This window comes from Lissotriton helveticus, chromosome 7, assembly GCF_964261635.1.
Source record: "Lissotriton helveticus chromosome 7, aLisHel1.1, whole genome shotgun sequence".
NCBI classification, from domain to species: Eukaryota; Metazoa; Chordata; class Amphibia; order Caudata; family Salamandridae; genus Lissotriton; species Lissotriton helveticus.
Genome location: NC_136068.1, coordinates 450,741,335 through 450,763,315, shown reverse-complemented (window position 1 = coordinate 450,763,315; position 21,981 = coordinate 450,741,335).

Genomic DNA, 21,981 nt, shown 5'->3' with positions numbered 1-21,981 from the left:
GGTATACTCAGACATGAGTCCCTTTCTCACTGCTCCATCAGGATTCAAGCAAGCCGGGCCGAAGAGGCTGAAATGCCAGAAACCGGTCCCCGGTAGCTTGTCTCCTTTCTGGTGAAGAATTGGCTTGGTAGTTTGGTCTGCCCTGTTCCCATGATGCACTGGGCCAGGGACAGACTAATTTGCATATAGCCAGGTTCTGAGCTGGGATGGGGCAGTGAGATAAATAACGGTGATGGATCAAGCCCTGATCTTTGGACTGGGTAAGAGTGGTCTGCCTAATTCAGACACTCTGTTCATCACCACCCCCTTTTCTGAATCGTTTTTGGCCACTATAGGTGTGGCAGGGTATACTCAGACATGAGTCCCTTTCTCACTGCTCCATCAGGATTCAAGCAAGCCGGGCCGAAGAGGCTGAAATGCCAGAAACCGGTCCCCGGTAGCTTGTCTCCTTTCTGGTGAAGAATTGGCTTGGTAGTTTGGTCTGCCCTGTTCCCATGATGCACTGGGCCAGGGACAGACTAATTTGCATATAGCCAGGTTCTGAGCTGGGATGGGGCAGTGAGATAAATAACGGTGATGGATCAAGCCCTGATCTTTGGACTGGGTAAGAGTGGTCTGCTTAATTCAGACACTCTGTTCATCACCACCCCCTTTTCTGAATCGTTTTTGGCCACTATAGGTGTGGCAGGGTATACTCAGACATGAGTCCCTTTCTCACTGCTCCATCAGGATTCAAGCAAGCCGGGCCGAAGAGGCTGAAATGCCAGAAACCGGTCCCCGGTAGCTTGTCTCCTTTCTGGTGAAGAATTGGCTTGGTAGTTTTGTCTGCCCTGTTCCCATGATGCACTGGGCCAGGGACAGACTAATTTGCATATAGCCAGGTTCTGAGCTGGGATGGGGCAGTGAGATAAATAACGGTGATGGATCAAGCCCTGATCTTTGGACTGGGTAAGAGTGGTCTGCTTAATTCAGACACTCTGTTCATCACCACCCCCTTTTCTGAATCGTTTTTGGCCACTATAGGTGTGGCAGGGTATACTCAGACATGAGTCCCTTTCTCACTGCTCCATCAGGATTCAAGCAAGCCGGGCCGAAGAGGCTGAAATGCCAGAAACCGGTCCCCGGTAGCTTGTCTCCTTTCTGGTGAAGAATTGGCTTGGTAGTTTGGTCTGCCCTGTTCCCATGATGCACTGGGCCAGGGACAGACTAATTTGCATATAGCCAGGTTCTGAGCTGGGATGGGGCAGTGAGATAAATAACGGTGATGGATCAATCCCTGATCTTTGGACTGGGTAAGAGTGGTCTGCTTAATTCAGACACTCTGTTCATCACCACCCCCTTTTCTGAATCGTTTTTGGCCACTATAGGTGTGGCAGGGTATACTCAGACATGAGTCCCTTTCTCACTGCTCCATCAGGATTCAAGCAAGCCGGGCCGAAGAGGCTGAAATGCCAGAAACCGGTCCCCGGTAGCTTGTCTCCTTTCTGGTGAAGAATTGGCTTGGTAGTTTGGTCTGCCCTGTCCCCATGATGCACTGGGCCAGGGACAGACTAATTTGCATATAGCCAGGTTCTGAGCTGGGATGGGGCAGTGAGATAAATAACGGTGATGGATCAAGCCCTGATCTTTGGACTGGGTAAGAGTGGTCTGCTTAATTCAGACACTCTGTTCATCACCACCCCCTTTTCTGAATCGTTTTTGGCCACTATAGGTGTGGCAGGGTATACTCAGACATGAGTCCCTTTCTCACTGCTCCATCAGGATTCAAGCAAGCCGGGCCGAAGAGGCTGAAATGCCAGAAACCGGTCCCCGGTAGCTTGTCTCCTTTCTGGTGAAGAATTGGCTTGGTAGTTTGGTCTGCCCTGTTCCCATGATGCACTGGGCCAGGGACAGACTAATTTGCATATAGCCAGGTTCTGAGCTGGGATGGGGCAGTGAGATAAATAACGGTGATGGATCAAGCCCTGATCTTTGGACTGGGTAAGAGTGGTCTGCTTAATTCAGACACTCTGTTCATCACCACCCCCTTTTCTGAATCGTTTTTGGCCACAATAGGTGTTGCAGGGTATACTCAGACATGAGTCCCTTTCTCACTGCTCCATCAGGATTCAAGCAAGCCGGGCCGAAGAGGCTGAAATGCCAGAAACCGGTCCCCGGTAGCTTGTCTCCTTTCTGGTGAAGAATTGGCTTGGTAGTTTGGTCTGCCCTGTTCCCATGATGCACTGGGCCAGGGACAGACTAATTTGCATATAGCCAGGTTCTGAGCTGGGATGGGGCAGTGAGATAAATAACGGTGATGGATCAAGCCCTTATCTTTGGACTGGGTAAGAGTGGTCTGCTTAATTCATACACTCTGTTCATCACCACCCCCTTTTCTGAATCGTTTTTGGCCACTATAGGTTTTGTGCAGGGTATACTCAGACATGAGTCCCTTTCTCACTGCTCCATCAGGATTCAAGCAAGCCGGGCCGAAGAGGCTGAAATGCCAGAAACCGGTCCCCGGTAGCTTGTCTCCTTTCTGGTGAAGAATTGGCTTGGTAGTTTGGTCTGCCCTGTTCCCATGATGCACTGGGCCAGGGACAGACTAATTTGCATATAGCCAGGTTCTGAGCTGGGATGGGGCAGTGAGATAAATAACGGTGATGGATCAAGCCCTGATCTTTGGACTGGGTAAGAGTGGTCTGCTTAATTCAGACACTCTGTTCATCACCACCCCCTTTTCTGAATCGTTTTTGGCCACTATAGGTGTGGCAGGTTATACTCAGACATGAGCCCCTTTCTCACTGCTCCATCAGGATTCAAGCAAGCCGGGCCGAAGAGGCTGAAATGCCAGAAACCGGTCCCCGGTAGCTTGTCTCCTTTCTGGTGAAGAATTGGCTTGGTAGTTTGGTCTGCCCTGTTCCCATGATGCACTGGGCCAGGGACAGACTAATTTGCATATAGCCAGGTTCTGAGCTGGGATGGGGCAGTGAGATAAATAACGGTGATGGATCAAGCCCTGATCTTTGGACTGGGTAAGAGTGGTCTGCTTAATTCAGACACTCTGTTCATCACCACCCCCTTTTCTGAATCGTTTTTGGCCACTATAGGTGTGGCAGGGTATACTCAGACATGAGTCCCTTTCTCACTGCTCCATCAGGATTCAAGCAAGCCGGGCCGAAGAGGCTGAAATGCCAGAAACCGGTCCCCCGTAGCTTGTCTCCTTTCTGGTGAAGAATTGGCTTGGTAGTTTGGTCTGCCCTGTTCCCATGATGCACTGGGCCAGGGACAGACTAATTTGCATATAGCCAGGTTCTGAGCTGGGATGGGGCAGTGAGATAAATAACGGTGATGGATCAAGCCCTGATCTTTGGACTGGGTAAGAGTGGTCTGCTTAATTCAGACACTCTGTTCATCACCACCCCCTTTTCTGAATCGTTTTTGGCCACTATAGGTGTGGCAGGGTATACTCAGACATGAGTCCCGTTCTCACTGCTCCATCAGGATTCAAGCAAGCCGGGCTGAAGAGGCTGAAATGCCAGAAACCGGTCCCCGGTAGCTTGTCTCCTTTCTGGTGAAGAATTGGCTTGGTAGTTTGGTCTGCCCTGTTCCCATGATGCACTGGGCCAGGGACAGACTAATTTGCATATAGCCAGGTTCTGAGCTGGGATGGGGCAGTGAGATAAATAACGGTGATGGATCAAGCCCTGATCTTTGGACTGGGTGAGAGTGGTCTGCTTAATTCAGACACTCTGTTCATCACCACCCCCTTTTCTGAATCGTTTTTGGCCACTATAGGTGTGGCAGGGTATACTCAGACATGAGCCCCTTTCTCACTGCTCCATCAGGATTCAAGCAAGCCGGGCCGAAGAGGCTGAAATGCCAGAAACCGGTCCCCGGTAGCTTGTCTCCTTTCTGGTGAAGAATTGGCTTGGTAGTTTGGTCTGCCCTGTTCCCATGATGCACTGGGCCAGGGACAGACTAATTTGCATATAGCCAGGTTCTGAGCTGGGATGGGGCAGTGAGATAAATAACGGTGATGGATCAAGCCCTGATCTTTGGACTGGGTAAGAGTGGTCTGCTTAATTCAGACACTCTGTTCATCACCACCCCCTTTTCTGAATCGTTTTTGGCCACTATAGGTGTGGCAGGGTATACTCAGACATGAGTCCCTTTCTCACTGCTCCATCAGGATTCAAGCAAGCCGGGCCGAAGAGGCTTGAATGCCAGAAACCGGTCCCCGGTAGCTTGTCTCCTTTCTGGTGAAGAATTGGCTTGGTAGTTTGGTCTGCCCTGTTCCCATGATGCACTGGGCCAGGGACAGACTAATTTGCATATAGCCAGGTTCTGAGCTGGGATGGGGCAGTGAGATAAATAACGGTGATGGATCAAGCCCTGATCTTTGGACTGGGTAAGAGTGGTCTGCTTAATTCAGACACTCTGTTCATCACGACCCCCTTTTCTGAATCGTTTTTGGCCACTATAGGTGTGGCAGGGTATACTCAGACATGAGTCCCTTTCTCACTGCTCCATCAGGATTCAAGCAAGCCGGGCCGAAGAGGCTGAAATGCCAGAAACCGGTCCCCGGTAGCTTGTCTCCTTTCTGGTGAAGAATTGGCTTGGTAGTTTGGTCTGCCCTGTTCCCATGATGCACTGGGCCAGGGACAGACTAATTTGCATATAGCCAGGTTCTGAGCTGGGATGGGGCAGTGAGATAAATAACGGTGATGGATCAAGCCCTGATATTTGGACTGGGTAAGAGTGGTCTGCTTAATTCAGACACTCTGTTCATCACCACCCCCTTTTCTGAATCGTTTTTGGCCACTATAGGTGTGGCAGGGTATACTCAGACATGAGTCCCTTTCTCACTGCTACATCAGGATTCAAGCAAGCCGGGCCGAAGAGGCTGAAATGCCAGAAACCGGTCCCCGGTAGCTTGTCTCCTTTCTGGTGAAGAATTGGCTTGGTAGTTTGGTCTGCCCTGTTCCCATGATGCACTGGGCCAGGGACAGACTAATTTGCATATAGCCAGGTTCTGAGCTGGGATGGGGCAGTGAGATAAATAACGGTGATGGATCAAGCCCTGATCTTTGGACTGGGTAAGAGTGGTCTGCTTAATTCAGACACTCTGTTCATCACCACCCCCTTTTCTGAATCGTTTTTGGCCACTATAGGTGTGGCAGGGTATACTCAGACATGAGTCCCTTTCTCACTGCTCCATCAGGATTCAAGCAAGCCGGGCCGAAGAGGCTGAAATGCCAGAAACCGGTCCCCGGTAGCTTGTCTCCTTTCTGGTGAAGAATTGGCTTGGTAGTTTGGTCTGCCCTGTTCCCATGATGCACTGGGCCAGGGACAGACTAATTTGCATATAGCCAGGTTCTGAGCTGGGATGGGGCAGTGAGATAAATAACGGTGATGGATCAAGCCCTGATCTTTGGACTGGGTAAGAGTGGTCTGCTTAATTCAGACACTCTGTTCATCACCACCCCCTTTTCTGAATCGTTTTTGGCCACTATAGGTGTGGCAGGGTATACTCAGACATGAGTCCCTTTCTCACTGCTCCATCAGGATTCAAGCAAGCCGGGCCGAAGAGGCTGAAATGCCAGAAACCGGTCCCCGGTAGCTTGTCTCCTTTCTGGTGAAGAATTGGCTTGGTAGTTTGGTCTGCCCTGTTCCCATGATGCACTGGGCCAGGGACAGACTAATTTGCATATAGCCAGGTTCTGAGCTGGGATGGGGCAGTGAGATAAATAACGGTGATGGATCAAGCCCTGATATTTGGACTTGGTAAGAGTGGTCTGCTTAATTCAGACACTCTGTTCATCACCACCCCCTTTTCTGAATCGTTTTTGGCCACTATAGGTGTGGCAGGGTATACTCAGACATGAGTCCCTTTCTCACTGCTCCATCAGGATTCAAGCAAGCCGGGCCGAAGAGGCTGAAATGCCAGAAACCGGTCCCCGGTAGCTTGTCTCCTTTCTGGTGAAGAATTGGCTTGGTAGTTTGGTCTGCCCTGTTCCCATGATGCACTGGGCCAGGGACAGACTAATTTGCATATAGCCAGGTTCTGAGCTGGGATGGGGCAGTGAGATAAATAACGGTGATGGATCAAGCCCTGATCTTTGGACTGGGTAAGAGTGGTCTGCTTAATTCAGACACTCTGTTCATCACCACCCCCTTTTCTGAATCGTTTTTGGCCACTATAGGTGTGGCAGGGTATACTCAGACATGAGTCCCTTTCTCACTGCTCCATCAGGATTCAAGCAAGCCGGGCCGAAGAGGCTGAAATGCCAGAAACCGGTCCCCGGTAGCTTGTCTCCTTTCTGGTGAAGAATTGGCTTGGTAGTTTGGTCTGCCCTGTTCCCATGATGCACTGGGCCAGGGACAGACTAATTTGCATATAGCCAGGTTCTGAGCTGGGATGGGGCAGTGAGATAAATAACGGTGATGGATCAAGCCCTGATCTTTGGACTGGGTAAGAGTGGTCTGCTTAATTCAGACACTCTGTTCATCACCACCCCCTTTTCTGAATCGTTTTTGGCCACAATAGGTGTGGCAGGGTATACTCAGACATGAGTCCCTTTCTCACTGCTCCATCAGGGTTCAAGCAAGCCGGGCCGAAGAGGCTGAAATGCCAGAAACCGGTCCCCGGTAGCTTGTCTCCTTTCTGGTGAAGAATTGGCTTGGTAGTTTGGTCTGCCCTGTTCCCATGATGCACTGGGCCAGGGACAGACTAATTTGCATATAGCCAGGTTCTGAGCTGGGATGGGGCAGTGAGATAAATAACGGTGATGGATCAAGCCCTGATCTTTGGACTGGGTAAGAGTGGTCTGCTTAATTCAGACACTCTGTTCATCACCACCCCCTTTTCTGAATCGTTTTTGGCCACTATAGGTGTGGCAGGGTATACTCAGACATGAGTCCCTTTCTCACTGCTCCATCAGGATTCAAGCAAGCCGGGCCGAAGAGGCTGAAATGCCAGAAACCGGTCCCCGGTAGCTTGTCTCCTTTCTGGTGAATAATTGGCTTGGTAGTTTGGTCTGCCCTGTTCCCATGATGCACTGGGCCAGGGACAGACTAATTTGCATATAGCCAGGTTCTGAGCTGGGATGGGGCAGTGAGATAAATAACGGTGATGGATCAAGCCCTGATCTTTGGACTGGGTAAGAGTGGTCTGCTTAATTCAGACACTCTGTTCATCACCACCCCCTTTTCTGAATCGTTTTTGGCCACTATAGGTGTGGCAGGGTATACTCAGACATGAGCCCCTTTCTCACTGCTCCATCAGGATTCAAGCAAGCCGGGCCGAAGAGGCTGAAATGCCAGAAACCGGTCCCCGGTAGCTTGTCTCCTTTCTGGTGAAGAATTGGCTTGGTAGTTTGGTCTGCCCTGTTCCCGTGATGCACTGGGCCAGGGACAGACTAATTTGCATATAGCCAGGTTCTGAGCTGGGATGGGGCAGTGAGATAAATAACGGTGATGGATCAAGCCCTGATATTTGGACTGGGTTAGAGTGGTCTGCTTAATTCAGACACTCTGTTCATCACCACCCCCTTTTCTGAATCGTTTTTGGCCACTATAGGTGTGGCAGGGTATACTCAGACATGAGTCCCTTTCTCACTGCTCCATCAGGATTCAAGCAAGCCGGGCCCAAGAGGCTGAAATGCCAGAAACCGGTCCCCGGTAGCTTGTCTCCTTTCTGGTGAAGAATTGGCTTGGTAGTTTGGTCTGCCCTGTTCCCATGATGCACTGGGCCAGGGACAGACTAATTTGCATATAGCCAGGTTCTGAGCTGGGATGGGGCAGTGAGATAAATAACGGTGATGGATCAAGCCCTGATCTTTGGACTGGGTAAGAGTGGTCTGCTTAATTCAGACACTCTGTTCATCACCACCCCCTTTTCTGAATCGTTTTTGGCCACTATAGGTGTGGCAGGGTATACTCAGACATGAGTCCCTTTCTCACTGCTCCATCAGGATTCAAGCAAGCCGGGCCGAAGAGGCTGAAATGCCAGAAACCGGTCCCCGGTAGCTTGTCTCCTTTCTGGTGAAGAATTGGCTTGGTAGTTTGGTCTGCCCTGTTCCCATGATGCACTGGGCCAGGGACAGACTAATTTGCATATAGCCAGGTTCTGAGCTGGGATGGGGCAGTGAGATAAATAACGGTGATGGATCAAGCCCTGATCTTTGGACTGGGTAAGAGTGGTCTGCTTAATTCAGACACTCTGTTCATCACCACCCCCTTTTCTGAATCGTTTTTGGCCACTATAGGTGTGGCAGGGTATACTCAGACATGAGTCCCTTTCTCACTGCTCCATCAGGATTCAAGCAAGCCGGGCCGAAGAGGCTGAAATGCCAGAAACCGGTCCCTGGTAGCTTGTCTCCTTTCTGGTGAATAATTGGCTTGGTAGTTTGGTCTGCCCTGTTCCCATGATGCACTGGGCCAGGGACAGACTAATTTGCATATAGCCAGGTTCTGAGCTGGGATGGGGCAGTGAGATAAATAACGGTGATGGATCAAGCCCTGATCTTTGGACTGGGTAAGAGTGGTCTGCCTAATTCAGACACTCTGTTCATCACCACCCCCTTTTCTGAATCGTTTTTGGCCACTATAGGTGTGGCAGGGTATACTCAGACATGAGTCCCTTTCTCACTGCTCCATCAGGATTCAAGCAAGCCGGGCCGAAGAGGCTGAAATGCCAGAAACCGGTCCCCGGTAGCTTGTCTCCTTTCTGGTGAAGAATTGGCTTGGTAGTTTGGTCTGCCCTGTTCCCATGATGCACTGGGCCAGGGACAGACTAATTTGCATATAGCCAGGTTCTGAGCTGGGATGGGGCAGTGAGATAAATAACGGTGATGGATCAAGCCCTGATCTTTGGACTGGGTAAGAGTGGTCTGCTTAATTCAGACACTCTGTTCATCACCACCCCCTTTTCTGAATCGTTTTTGGCCACTATAGGTGTGGCAGGGTATACTCAGACATGAGTCCCTTTCTCACTGCTCCATCAGGATTCAAGCAAGCCGGGCCGAAGAGGCTGAAATGCCAGAAACCGGTCCCCGGTAGCTTGTCTCCTTTCTGGTGAAGAATTGGCTTGGTAGTTTGGTCTTCCCTGTTCCCATGATGCACTGGGCCAGGGACAGACTAATTTGCATATAGCCAGGTTCTGAGCTGGGATGGGGCAGTGAGATAAATAACGGTGATGGATCAAGCCCTGATCTTTGGACTGGGTAAGAGTGGTCTGCTTAATTCAGACACTCTGTTCATCACCACCCCCTTTTCTGAATCGTCATATAATACCAAGCGGATTCTCCAACTCATAGAGAAGGCTACTCGGGTGCCTGGGGAGTACATGATGTTGGCCATAGATGCCGAAAAGGCGCTCAACCGCGTCCACTGGCCCTATTTAGAGCAGTTGCTGGAAAGGGCGGGGATAGGGGAGAAGTTCTGCCCCTTTATCTTTAATTGTTATAAATTCCCTACTGCCTCGGTTAGAGTGAACGGATACACCTCCTCTAGGTTGTCTATCAAGAGGGGTACGAGACAGGGGTGTCCGCTGTCGCCTCCTTCTGTACATGGAGCCTCTGGCTCAGAGAATGCGACAGAACTTAGAGATTGAAGGGATCAAGTTTGGCAGCTATAGCCACAAAATTAGTTTATATGTGGATGATGTCTTAATCTCACTAACCAACCCGAGGAGAGCCCTTCCATCGTGCATGGCAGATTTAGATGCCTTCGCCGGGTTGCCGAATTTAAGGTGAACGCAGACAAGTCCCTGGCTCTGGACCTCTCGCTGTCCCATACCACCCCAGAGTACTTACAGAGTTTGTTCCCTATCCAATGGGCGGCGGATACAATCCCATATTTGGGGATTCAGCTGGCCTCCTCCCTCCCTGTTATGGTTACTACTAACTATGCTATACTACGCGGGAAAATTCGATGCGAGCTGGGACGGTGGAAACACTATCCTCTTTCCTGGTTGGGCAAAATAGCAGCGGTCAAAATGACTATTTTGCCACAGATCCTCTACCTCTTCCGTACACTTCCTCTCCGACGCCCTGCTAGATGGATTAGGCAGACACAGTCCGACTTAGCCAAGTTCATCTGGAATGGTCGGAAACCGCAAATGCGAAAGACGCTGGTGACACTCTCCCCAGAGGCAGGAGGGTTGGGAATTCCTGATCTCCAGTTGTTCTTCCAGGCGGCGCAATTGTGATATTTGGTCAAGTGGGGTAGATGGGAATCGGAGAAACATTGGTTGTTTCAAGACCAGGCGGTGGAGGCTAGATCGCTGCAGGAGATCCCTTTCCTACGTAAGCCTCATAGGCCCCCCAATTTGTATGCCTCGCACATAACGCGGGTTCCCCTTGAGGTGTGGGATGCCACCAACATCAAACACAAGCTCACGACCTTCCCATCTCCACTCACTCCGTTGGTCGATAACCCTGATTTCACCCCTGGCACAGATGCGGCGGCCTTCACACACTGGAGACCTGCTGGCTGCCGGGTTTTGTACCATATGTATGGAGCAGAGGGGGTCGTCCCATTCTCTCAATTTCGACAGGAGTATGGTCTCCCGGAGACAGAAAGACTGAGGTACCTACAGGTACTTCATTGGGCACTCCAACCACAAGTTCGCGCGAGCACGGATAGATGCCTTTCCGCATACGATAGGTGGCTTATCACCCGCACGTCCGATGCAAAGCTCATCTTGGATCTCTACAAAATGTTACAGGTCACGCAAGCGCACACAGATAATCCTGGCAGGGAGCGGTGGGAGAGAGAACTAGGCAGGACGCTCAGCCACAAAGAGTGGGAGGGGATATATTATCGGGCCCGGCACTCTGCATACCACATGGGACTCACAGAGACACTCTTAAAAGTGGTGACATACTGGTATTATACCCGGAGTGATTACATGTGATAGATAAGGACCGAGAGGCGACCTGCTGGCGGGGCTGTGACCAGGTGGGCAACCTAGTGCATTTGCTGTGGGAATGTGTGCATATTCAATCCTACTGGACTCAGGTGTTGGACGAGGTAGATAAGCAATTTGAGACGGAGATCCCGCGCTTCCCGGCCTACGTGCTACTAGGTCTTCCCAATCCCCTGACCACACTGGTGCACTCCCAATACACTCTCTTTGCCTGGATGGCTCCACAGATTGTGGCATGTGCTTGGGATGGAGAAGTTGGCACTTACTATGGCAGGGGAGGGATCTACGTACGACGACCTGTGGCACCCATTCTTATTGCTCTTGGCTACTGAATTTCGAGAAATCACATGTCCCCAATAGACTACTGCGCTCACAGAGCAAAGGAAGACGGATTGTTAGGAGGGTCATGGAGGGCTCAGTGTAGGTTGGAGGAGGACATGTGGTGTTGGGGAGGGACACCGGGGCACTGGACTGGGGGAGGGGGATCCTAGGGATGGGGGGGTTATTTTTATTTTTTCCATCTTTCCTGCACTGTTTATTCCGTGTACATGATATTGGCCGATCATATTTCAGATGCAGAGCTTGTGCCCTCGGTTGACTCTGTCCAGTGCTGTTATTCCGCCACTGCCTAAAGACAGCTAAATGTACATGGGTATTTTTGTGTGTTGAAAATCAATAAAGACATTTAAACCATAAAGGGTTTTATTTTCTAGTCAAAAGTTAATTTCCTCTGACCCTTTATTCATTAGTGAAATATCAATCAGGTTACAGAATTTGGAAAACAGGAAAAATAGCATTAATACAGAACATATTACAGTCTGCATATAAGCATCACATGTAGAAAAGAAAAATGCGGCGCAAATGTCAGTCGAAAACTCTTAAAGAGTTTCTAAGAAAAATAGTACGTTTTGCAAGGCTAATCACTAATTAATAGTTGGCAAAAATCTCCCATAAAGAGAAATAAATGCATAAGACAAATAAAATCTTTTCAGACCTAATTAATTAGTCAAAGCATAAACTTAAAATTTTAGCATCTAATTCTACCTTCTGCCTGTCTGTGTTTAGGTCTGAGCAATTGCTTTTTGAACCATTCAGTAAATGAGAACAAACAATCTCTCTGATACGAGTCCAGTAATTTGAGAAATGAATGCTCAAAAACTTGAAATCATATGATCAATCAATTGTATTAAAAAGATTTTCCAAAACATTTGGTATCTGAATTGCAATCATTCATAGATAACATTCAATGTTTATGGTGACTGTCAAGTGCAAAGTGACTTTCAGTGGAGAGTGCTTCAGTGAATGGCAAGAAATACAACACAATATATGTACAATTATATACAAATGTCTTCATTGGCCAGAGAAGTTTTTTGAAACCAAGGAATCCTAGGGGTCCTATCTGGATCCTGGTCTTTCTGGGCCTAAGGAGTTCGTCGACGTTTCGACCCTGATGTGCCCACACGAGAGGAACAAGCACCTCCGCCTACCCTGAAGAAATTGCTCAGAAGAGTGAATTGGCATTCTTGCCACATCGGTCTCAGGCTGTAGTTACCCAGCCTGTACCCCAAACTGTCTTTCCCCCGTCTTGAAAAAGACCCGCCGTGACCACCAACCGGGTGTATTTCTTGCCATTCACTGAAGCACTCTCCACTGAAAGTCACTTTGCACTTGACAGTCACCATAAACATTGAATGTTATCTATGAATGATTGCAATTCAGATACCAAATGTTTTGGAAAATCTTTTTAATACAATTGATTGATCATATGATTTCAAGTTTTTGAGCATTCATTTCTCAAATTACTGGACTCGTATCAGAGAGATTGTTTGTTCTCATTTACTGAATGGTTCAAAAAGCAATTGCTCAGACCCGACAGAACCACTTTCTTCTAAACTACTAATCCCCAGGTTCTGAGGGACACAGGGTTACCCCTTTTTTCTAAACCATGTCTGTGTTTAGGAGCAAACAGCCCGCCCTTCACCAGTCCACAGAGGAATGTAGTATGCCTTGCCAAAAAATATGACATGCAAGGACATCTCTGAAAAAAATATGAGCCAGAAACCCGCCACCTGAGTCTCCTCAGACGCAAATCTCCTCCCAGGCTGCACCCGCAACGATCACGTACCTAACCCATATGATGTCTGGTCTAATCTGTTTCTTCTGTCCTCCCTCTCTGACAGAGGCCCCCTGGCTTAAAGAGAAGAGCCACATGCCTCCTAAGAGGTCATTATGTATACTCTAATTCTTGGAAGACTACACAAAAATGTTTCATAATCAGAAAAGCTTGTACCTGACTGGTCAGCCAAGGTGGCATGAGGTGTCACCATCCTGATCTCATTGTAAATTCCAAAATATACCAGTTTTAATAAAAGAAGTGTTAATGATTAATACATTTATATGTTTTAGCAACATTTACTAGGAAAAATGTTTCATTCTATTTTCCTCCTTCCTGTCATATCACAGGCAGGAAGGATACTTTAACTAACACTGGTTCATTGGCACAATCATAAGAATGCACAGTTCACAGTGGCCTTGACTCCTTCTGTACTTGAGGCAAGCTGGTACCATCTGCTCATGATCTCTTCTTTTTAATGCAAGTCACAGCCTTGCTGGATTCACAGACAGCCATTTGATCCTAGGCCCAAAAACAAAACAAACAACAAAGAGTATTAACTTTATGTAAATAAACTCATTATATTTTCCCAACCCCATACCAATACCCTTTATAAAAGATTACCTAGCATAACTATTAGTTTAATGCAGCTTTTCCTATTGTTTGTACACAACATGCAAAAAATAAAAATGTGCAACATAGCATAAACATGCACTAGTGTACATTTTCAAAGCGCACACAGTTAATACATACTCATGGCAACATGCTTCAATGTTTTAGATAGCTTTTCATGCAAAGAAAGCATTTAGACTGATGTGTAGTGTTAGGTGCATTGTTAATTAACACACATTATAAAAAGAGGTGTTATAAACTGAACATATTTATCCAAATATGCAACAAGCCAAAGTCTCTTAAGACAGGAATAGTGAATGTAGATTGCAAGGAAAAATGAGCCGGGAAGAGAAAACACATTCTATGGTTATCCTCAAAACTAAAAAAGCCACTTAAATCACAAGTTTTTCTCTACACTGCAAAAACACATGTTAATTCAGCGCAAGCATTTCAGATTGAATAGGCCTCATTTCATGTCTTATGTGCCATGTGTTTTCACTTGCACCAAAATGTGTGGGTCAATTTTAAATGCAGTCAGTCTGAAGCACAAAAATAAAGCAATGCCTGACTCCAGATGAAATCCGATCCATCAATCCATCATTCTGATGATTTAAATCATAATTTATATTTATTTATTTATTTATTTAAAATATTTATAAAGCGCGGCTGTCACCTGGCAGGTATCCTGGCGCTAGTAGCTACTCTTGTGGTTTATTGACGAGGGTGAACTAAGGCTGGCCGATTCTTTTATAGGGGTAGAGGAAAGAGCCATGTTTTATACGTTTTAATACCTCAAATTATTATTAAATCATCACTCTTATTTAATTTCACAGGTGACATTTTTATTGCAAAAGCTGAGCATATAACAATGTTACTTCTATTTCTAAGGCAAACACAAGTTGTGTCTGTAATCAGATCCTCTATAGCCAAGCTCGAATGTTTAGTACAGAGTTCTGTAAGTAGCTCCTTGGAACTGTTAGTCTTCTCTAAAATAAGTAACTAAAATAATAAAAGGAGAATTCAACAGGACAGTTTCAGCATTTCTTTGCTCTTTGTCATCAGCTTGCCATCAGTATGGCTCATACAGTGTGGCATTGTGTACTTTTTCTATGCAAATTTAACCATGTAGGTCACAGCTTTCCAAACTGTGTGGCGCGACACATTACTGTGTCGCGCCCCACACGTAGGTGTGTCACGCGATGCGATCCGATGACGTAGGCCGGCCGGCCAATATTAGGCCGGAGAATGTGACTTGAGCCCTCTCACTGAAGGACAAGGATTGCGGCGTGCACACGACAAGGTGGAAGGCGGAAGGCAGAAGGCAGAGCAGCTACGGAGCGGAGCCTCGTGATCTGGAGCTCGATCCCGGACTACACAGCAGGTAAGCTCCTTATAGTCTGCCTGAAAGTAGTGACATCACCACTACAAACTATGCGCTCACACACTAATACACCCCCACCCCCTCCATACACACACGCACGTGAGGGCGCAGCATTACACGCTTCCTCGCACACAGGTCACCTGCTCGCAGCAGACAGATTCCATTTCCTCACCTTGGACCTTTGCATATGCGGTTAAACTAGCCTCTTTCTGCTCTCCCCCCCCCACACGTTTCTATATATCCTCTCGCTCTTTAGTGCTGTGAGATTGTATTGTAAAAAAAAAAAAAAAAAAATTGTCTCAGGTACATGATTACGGTGGTAGTTATATTTTTATTTGCATACAGAGGTTCCTGGTCACGTGGTAAATAATGAAGGTGGAGATAGTGCTTTTTATTATGATGTCGCTTTGAACTCTGAAGCTCACTATTCTTAATCTGTATGCACCCTGTATCCATGTTTTCCACCGCTTAAACTGAGCCAGAAGATCTATTGTGCAGGGAAATGGAGTTATAAAGGAGCAATACACAATATGGTTTCCATCATCCTCTTCCATCCCCCTTCACACTCCCTTCCCCTTGTTTTTTCGAAATACATTTTGTGCTCTGATATCTAGTAGAGTGCAGGACATGATTCCTGCTTGCCCAGGTTGTGTCAGAGGGTCACATGAGGGGCAACAGATAAAAGTGGTGTTGCGCAGGATTCATTTACGCAGCATTCATTTAAGCAGCACTCATTTAAGCAGCACTCATTTACGCATTTGTTTGGTTGTTTACTTCCCTGGGTTTTTATTTTTAAGTGTCTTGTGTACTTGGCTGGGTTTTTATTCTTGTGTCTTGTGGCATTTTCTTTCTCCATGACGGAGGGAATCTATGATTCTGTCTCAAGTATTTATAGGAATTAGATTGCTATGACGGATGTTTTTCTCTCTAGATTTTATTGTAAAGCAGAGTTCGTAATTGAGAATAATATGAATCACCTTTAGAGCAGGAAAATGTTCATGAGTTGATTTCAGTGGTGTCGTCTTCGCTATCAGGAGCTTGAAGTTGTGAGTGGGCGAAATGACAGCTCATGCATTTTATAGTTGTAGTGTTTGTGTTTAGTTAGTGAGTTGTGGAGTATTGTTTTCTGTTTTTGTACGAGAGATTCCATTGTCCAGGTAGTGATAGGAAGTCAGCTTATAGTGAAGGTTTGTGGTTTTTATAGTATGCTCTGTTCTCTTCCTCTGGTTCTTTGCTAGTCTGATGGATGGTTTTGTAGGGTGACCACCTCACTCCAGGTCATTACAGACACTGACTCGGACCTAAACCTTTCTTCTACAAATCAAAGATTTCAGACCTTTTACTCAAATTATTTAAATTGAAGCAAAACAAGACTACAACACCCAGAATGCATTAGAATAGCACACAAAAGTACAGGGCTGGAAACAGCATCCCTAATGACTTGGAGGGAGATGGTCAGTGGTTATCATAACATAACGTGCATTTTTAAAGCGTACGTTCACCCAAGGGTATCTTGGCGCTGTATAACAGTCTCACTTTGGGTCAAAGAAAGAGTTTGACACACCGGGAAGGAACATAAAAGTAATGCTTGCTAGCCAGAAAATGATGTCACTCACTGAACGTCAACTTTCGGGCACAAACTTCAAAAAAGAAGAAATAAAACACCCTGTTCAACGTCTACATGAGCCCCCTCGCGGCCATCGCACGCCAACACAACCTCAACATAATCTCCTACGCCGACGACACCCAGCTGATCCTCTCCCTGACCAACGACCCCGCCACCGCCAGAGCCAACCTGCACGAAGGGATGAGAGAGGTAGCCGAATGGATGACGACCAGCCGCCTGAAACTGAACTCGGACAAGACGGAGGTCCTCATCCTGGGCTCCTCGCCCTCCGCCTGGGACGACTCCTGGTGGCCCCCCGCCCTGGGCACCGCACCCAAACCGACGGACCACGCACGTAACCTGGGCTTCATCCTGGACTCCTCCCTCTCCATGACCAGACAAGTAAACGCCGTCTCCTCGTCCTGCTTCAACATCCTGCGCATGCTACGCAAGATCTTCCGGTGGATCCCCACCGAGACAAGGAAGACGGTCACCCAGGCCCTCGTCACCAGCCGACTGGACTACGGCAACGCCCTTTACGCCGGAACCACCGCCAAGCTCCAGAAGAGACTCCAGCGGATCCAGAACGCCTCGGCCAGACTCATCCTCGACATCCCCCGACGCAGCCACATCTCCGGACACCTGAGAGATCTGCATTGGCTCCCGGTCAACAAGAGAATCACCTTCCGTCTCCTCACCCACGCACACAAAGCCCTACACGACCAAGGCCCGAGCTACCTCAACAACCGGATCAACTTCTACACTCCCAAGCGCCTCCTCAGATCAACCAGCCACGCCCTCGCCGCCGTCCCCCGCATCCGAAGAGCGACAACAGGAGGAAGGTCCTTCTCCTACCTGGCCGCCAAGACCTGGAACTCACTCCCGACCGACCTACGCCTGACCCAAGACCACCTCTCCTTCAGGAAGAAGCTCAAGACCTGGCTGTTCGAGCAGTAACGGCACCCCCCCCCCCAACCCAGCGCCTTGAGACCCTACGGGTGAGTAGTGCGCTCTACAAATGACCTGATTGATTGATTGATTGATTGTTCAGTGCAGTGAGACCCTTAGTACAGGAACAAGACTTAGGTCACTAACGTGGCCTATATCTCATCTGCCTCATTACAAGTGCATGCATAGCTTCCAAGATCTTTGTCTGATGTGCTGCTTCAGGCCAGGTTTTTTTTTCTTGAAACCCGGGACTTGTAGTCCAGTTTTGCAATGAAATAAACAAAACTACAAGACTCGGAATTCAAAGAAACTTGGACTGGAGCAGCACATCATGCAAGGACCCGGGAAACTCAATAGGGCTGTAAGTGAATTATATCCAATGACACTTCTAATAAGGGAGATGATATCTGTCAAGTTTGTGATGGAGCAATCCTCAAACCAAACTCTGTGGGGTTGTGTGTGTGGGGGTTGTGTGTGTGGGGGTTGTGTTTGTGGGGTGTGTGGGGGGGTTGTGTGTGTGGGGTGTGTGTGGAGTTTGTGTGTGTGGAGTTTGGGGTTGTGTGTGTGGAGTGTGGGGTTGTGTGTGTGTGGAGTGTGGGGTTGTGTATGTGGAGTGTGGGGTTGTGTGTGTGTGGAGTGTGGGGTGTGGGGTTGTGTGTGTGGAGTGTGGGGTTGTGTGTGTGTGTGGGGTTGTGTGTGTGTGTGACAGTAATACTAAAAGCATCTCTTGGTCAGGCTAGACCTAAAAACAGAAGTGAGGGGATTAACCAAGTTAGGCAGTATGCAAGTGACATCATGGTGCATGACATCGCATGAAGTAACATCACAGCTTGTGACATCACAGGTGGCATTACAGAAAGTGGCATCACAACTCATGAGCTTACAGGAAGCGAGATCAGAGATTAAGGCCTCACATATGTTAAGCAGGTCTATCATGAGTACATTTGAGCGCATTACAATATTTAACGAATTGAATTTTGCATTGGGGTTGTGCCAAAAATTGATGCAACACAGACACAAAATCTGGGCCTCAATTTACACAGTTAGGGGCCTATTTACATGCCCCTTGTGCCGCCGGTGCATCAATTTAACCATGAAAAAAAGTGACATACCGATGGTGCATGGTGCTTGTGCATGAGCGCTTTATTTTTTAAAACCCTACCACAAAGAAATTGGCAATAAGGAGAAATCAGGCAGTAATCTGTTCTTCTTAATAATAGAACTCCATACCACAGCACATGCTAGGGTTGTATTTGGGCTCCAACGTGGTTACACAACTGAGGCAATGCAGTGGACCTAAGAACAATTCACAATGCATGCCCTAGTCATCAGGGCAGGTCGGGGGGGGAGAGAAGGCAAGAAAGAGAGAGAGGGAGAGGGAGAGAGAGAAAGGGAGAGGGAGAGACAGAGAGAGGGAGAGAGATAATGTGCATGTGTATATGTGTGGGGGGTGAGAGAGAGAACTACACAGAGAGAATGGGAGCTCAGCAGAGTGAGAGCCACTGACAGGCAGAGGAGCCCATCTGCAGTCGCCTCAAAAGTCTTGCCCCATTTTAGTTCAGATAGCATGCCTAAACACTTCTCTTGCTGGTGCAAAGCATGAACTCGTGGATCAGTGGTAGCATGATAGCTATGCACTCCTTGATCCATGAAAGGAAAATGTGTGACACAGCACTCGCGCAGGACCAATTTATAAATTATGGACCAGGACTGAACTGTCTGTACAGCAAAACTGGAATAACTTGGTAACTTTGTAATGAGATTCCACAAGACAGGTTCATCCCTAGTTAAAAGAGGCATATTATACTACATATAACCTGGTGATTTATTTTCTCACAACATTGACGTATGGTGCCCCTATATAAACTATTTGTGTAATTCCATTCTGCTGGGAACCCCGATCCCAGAATCATGGTGTAGTGTAGTTCCTATTATCCCAATAGGCTCTGCGCATTGGAATAATACCTTCAATAGTATAGGCCTAGACCAGACGTTAACTAGGTCTACTACTGTCGATATTAGACTTAAAGTTTTGGGTTTGCCAGCTAGCTCAGAGTTCACTAGAAACTTTCTCGAATGTTCCGGAAGGAATTAACTTCCCTGATTAGACAAGAAGGGATTTAGTTTCTGACAACCATAGAACATGACAACTTTGCTCTCCCCTAATCAAGAGTGTATCTCAAGAGTCGTGTGAACAAAAGGCAATTTATTTTACTCAGTCAGTACGTGCATTCTTAGTCTCATCAGATTGTAGAGAAAAGGAAGAGACGGCGTGTTCAATAAAAAGGTGTTATTTATTGATCAGTCTCTTTTCTCGTACAAGAGAAATGGATCGATATTATTGCAATACTTATAGTTAAGTAAAGTGCATACATTAAAAGCAGAAGTATAAAATAATACTGTAAAAACATTGATATGGTTTCTAAGCCATATGAAGGTTTAAAATGAATAAAATATATTACATACACATATACATTTGACTAAACGTACTCAACTGGTGTTTCTAGATACGCCTACCCCGTGTACCTGACCTAAGCCTAATACGTGGGCGGGAATAGAAAGTTACAGTTTAAGTTAAGTTTGTTTTTGCCAAGTGACTGACTAAAGAATTCTCTGCGAGGAGTTGTTCAGTTCTGTACCTGGAATTTAGGATGAATGAGGGATGGTATCTCTCTTCTCTGGTCTCGATATTCTAGGCTGCCTGCGAGGGCTACCCAGAAGCGCCGGTGCTGGATTTCTCGGCAGGAGAAAGCAGCGCGTCTCGTTCTCAGCGCGTCAGGAAGGCGGGGCAGCTCTGCTCTGGGCTTCGGCAAGTATGGCTGCTCCGTCTCGTCACCACCGCGTGTGTTTGCATAGGGCAATATCGGTAATATTTATACCTTTAAGGTGCCGAGATTGACGTAAGGATGGACATAGATACGTCAATAAGGATGTCATACGACCAGGTCGTTAGCACATTCTTTTGCTGAAGTTCTCGGTGAAATCAAAACAATGGCCGCAGGGTTTTTCCCAGGTTGTCATAGGTTTGATTTGTTATGAGAACTCCGTATGCCTTATCAGGGGCTGGAGGAATATCGCTTGTCTAATTAGATCGCAAGCGTTATGACCTAATCAGATAACACGTTCCTGTGCCGTAGTGTGGCTTCGTCAGATAACGGTATCTGCATCATGGGGGTTTGCTGCCTCATGGGCTGACTGCTAGTTAACTTGTTGGTTTGTTAACCAGAATAGGGTCAGGAATAGGGGGATCGGTTCAGAACCTATAGGAATACATCACACCCACTCCACGCTAACTATGGACATATTTACTAATCTATGCATAGTAAAACATATTATAGAGTATTGTGTATACCTTACCACCCCAAAATACATAAATGCATTTTGAAATTTTCAAATATACGGAAAAAAAGCAGTTACATGTATTGTATGCACTCAAGCTGTAGAATAATGCTAAAGTAATTACGCAATTGTATACATTATTGCTATTCGGTATATGAGAATTCACACATGAAATGGCTCTTAATACAGAAAAAAATTCGAGACCATTTCATCACAGAATATAATAATAATGAACTTCCCAGCGGGCAGCTAAAGTCTATAAGCTATTTAAATTAAGAAATCTTAGTTCTCTAAGAATAGTTCTTACTTTAAGCAGAAGATAAGTGTCCCGAAAAATATGCAAAAATATTATGGGGCTGCTGAAAAGGTTGCTGTCCGTGAACTGGAGCGAAGTTTGTTCATGTGACTCTATTATTAAAGTTGAAGGCCAAATTCAGGGAACGCCGTGTACGAGTTTGTTCAAAAGTCTCTATTTCTGTTCTGGTGAGAACATCATATCATTTAGGCTTTCGAAAAAGTTGTCAACAGCTTCCTGGGAGAGTTCCACTAACTCGGAAATAGGTGTAACCATGCATTCATGCGCATGATTGTCTCCATTGACATTCTGATTTGGATTGCTGACAGAAGGTCGTACCTGATCGATGCTGCTTTCATCTTGTACTTCACTACCCCTTAATCGCAGTGGTGAAGCTTCCACGAATGCCGTCATCAGGATTGGTAGCCTTTGAGGGCAGCACAAAGCATGAGCCTTGGTCGGACTCAACAATGTTTCTGCATCCATTGGCGCATCCGATTGTAGCGTCAGACAGGTGTCTAACACGCATTCTTCTCCGCATAGCAGGCACCTTAATACAGGTAAAACACATCGTTGCCACATAGGTCGAAATGATAGAAACCAAGTCATGTTCAGGTCTCTAAGCCGGGATAGTCCCAGGATTCTTGATATCCGGTCCCGGTATCCAATGGCTAGGATTGTTTCTTCCCTTGTCGCAGGTGTTTTGTCTGTGACATGGTTTGCCATAACGAAAAATGAGGACTAGGAATAGGATTCCCGCAATCAGTCCTAAAAT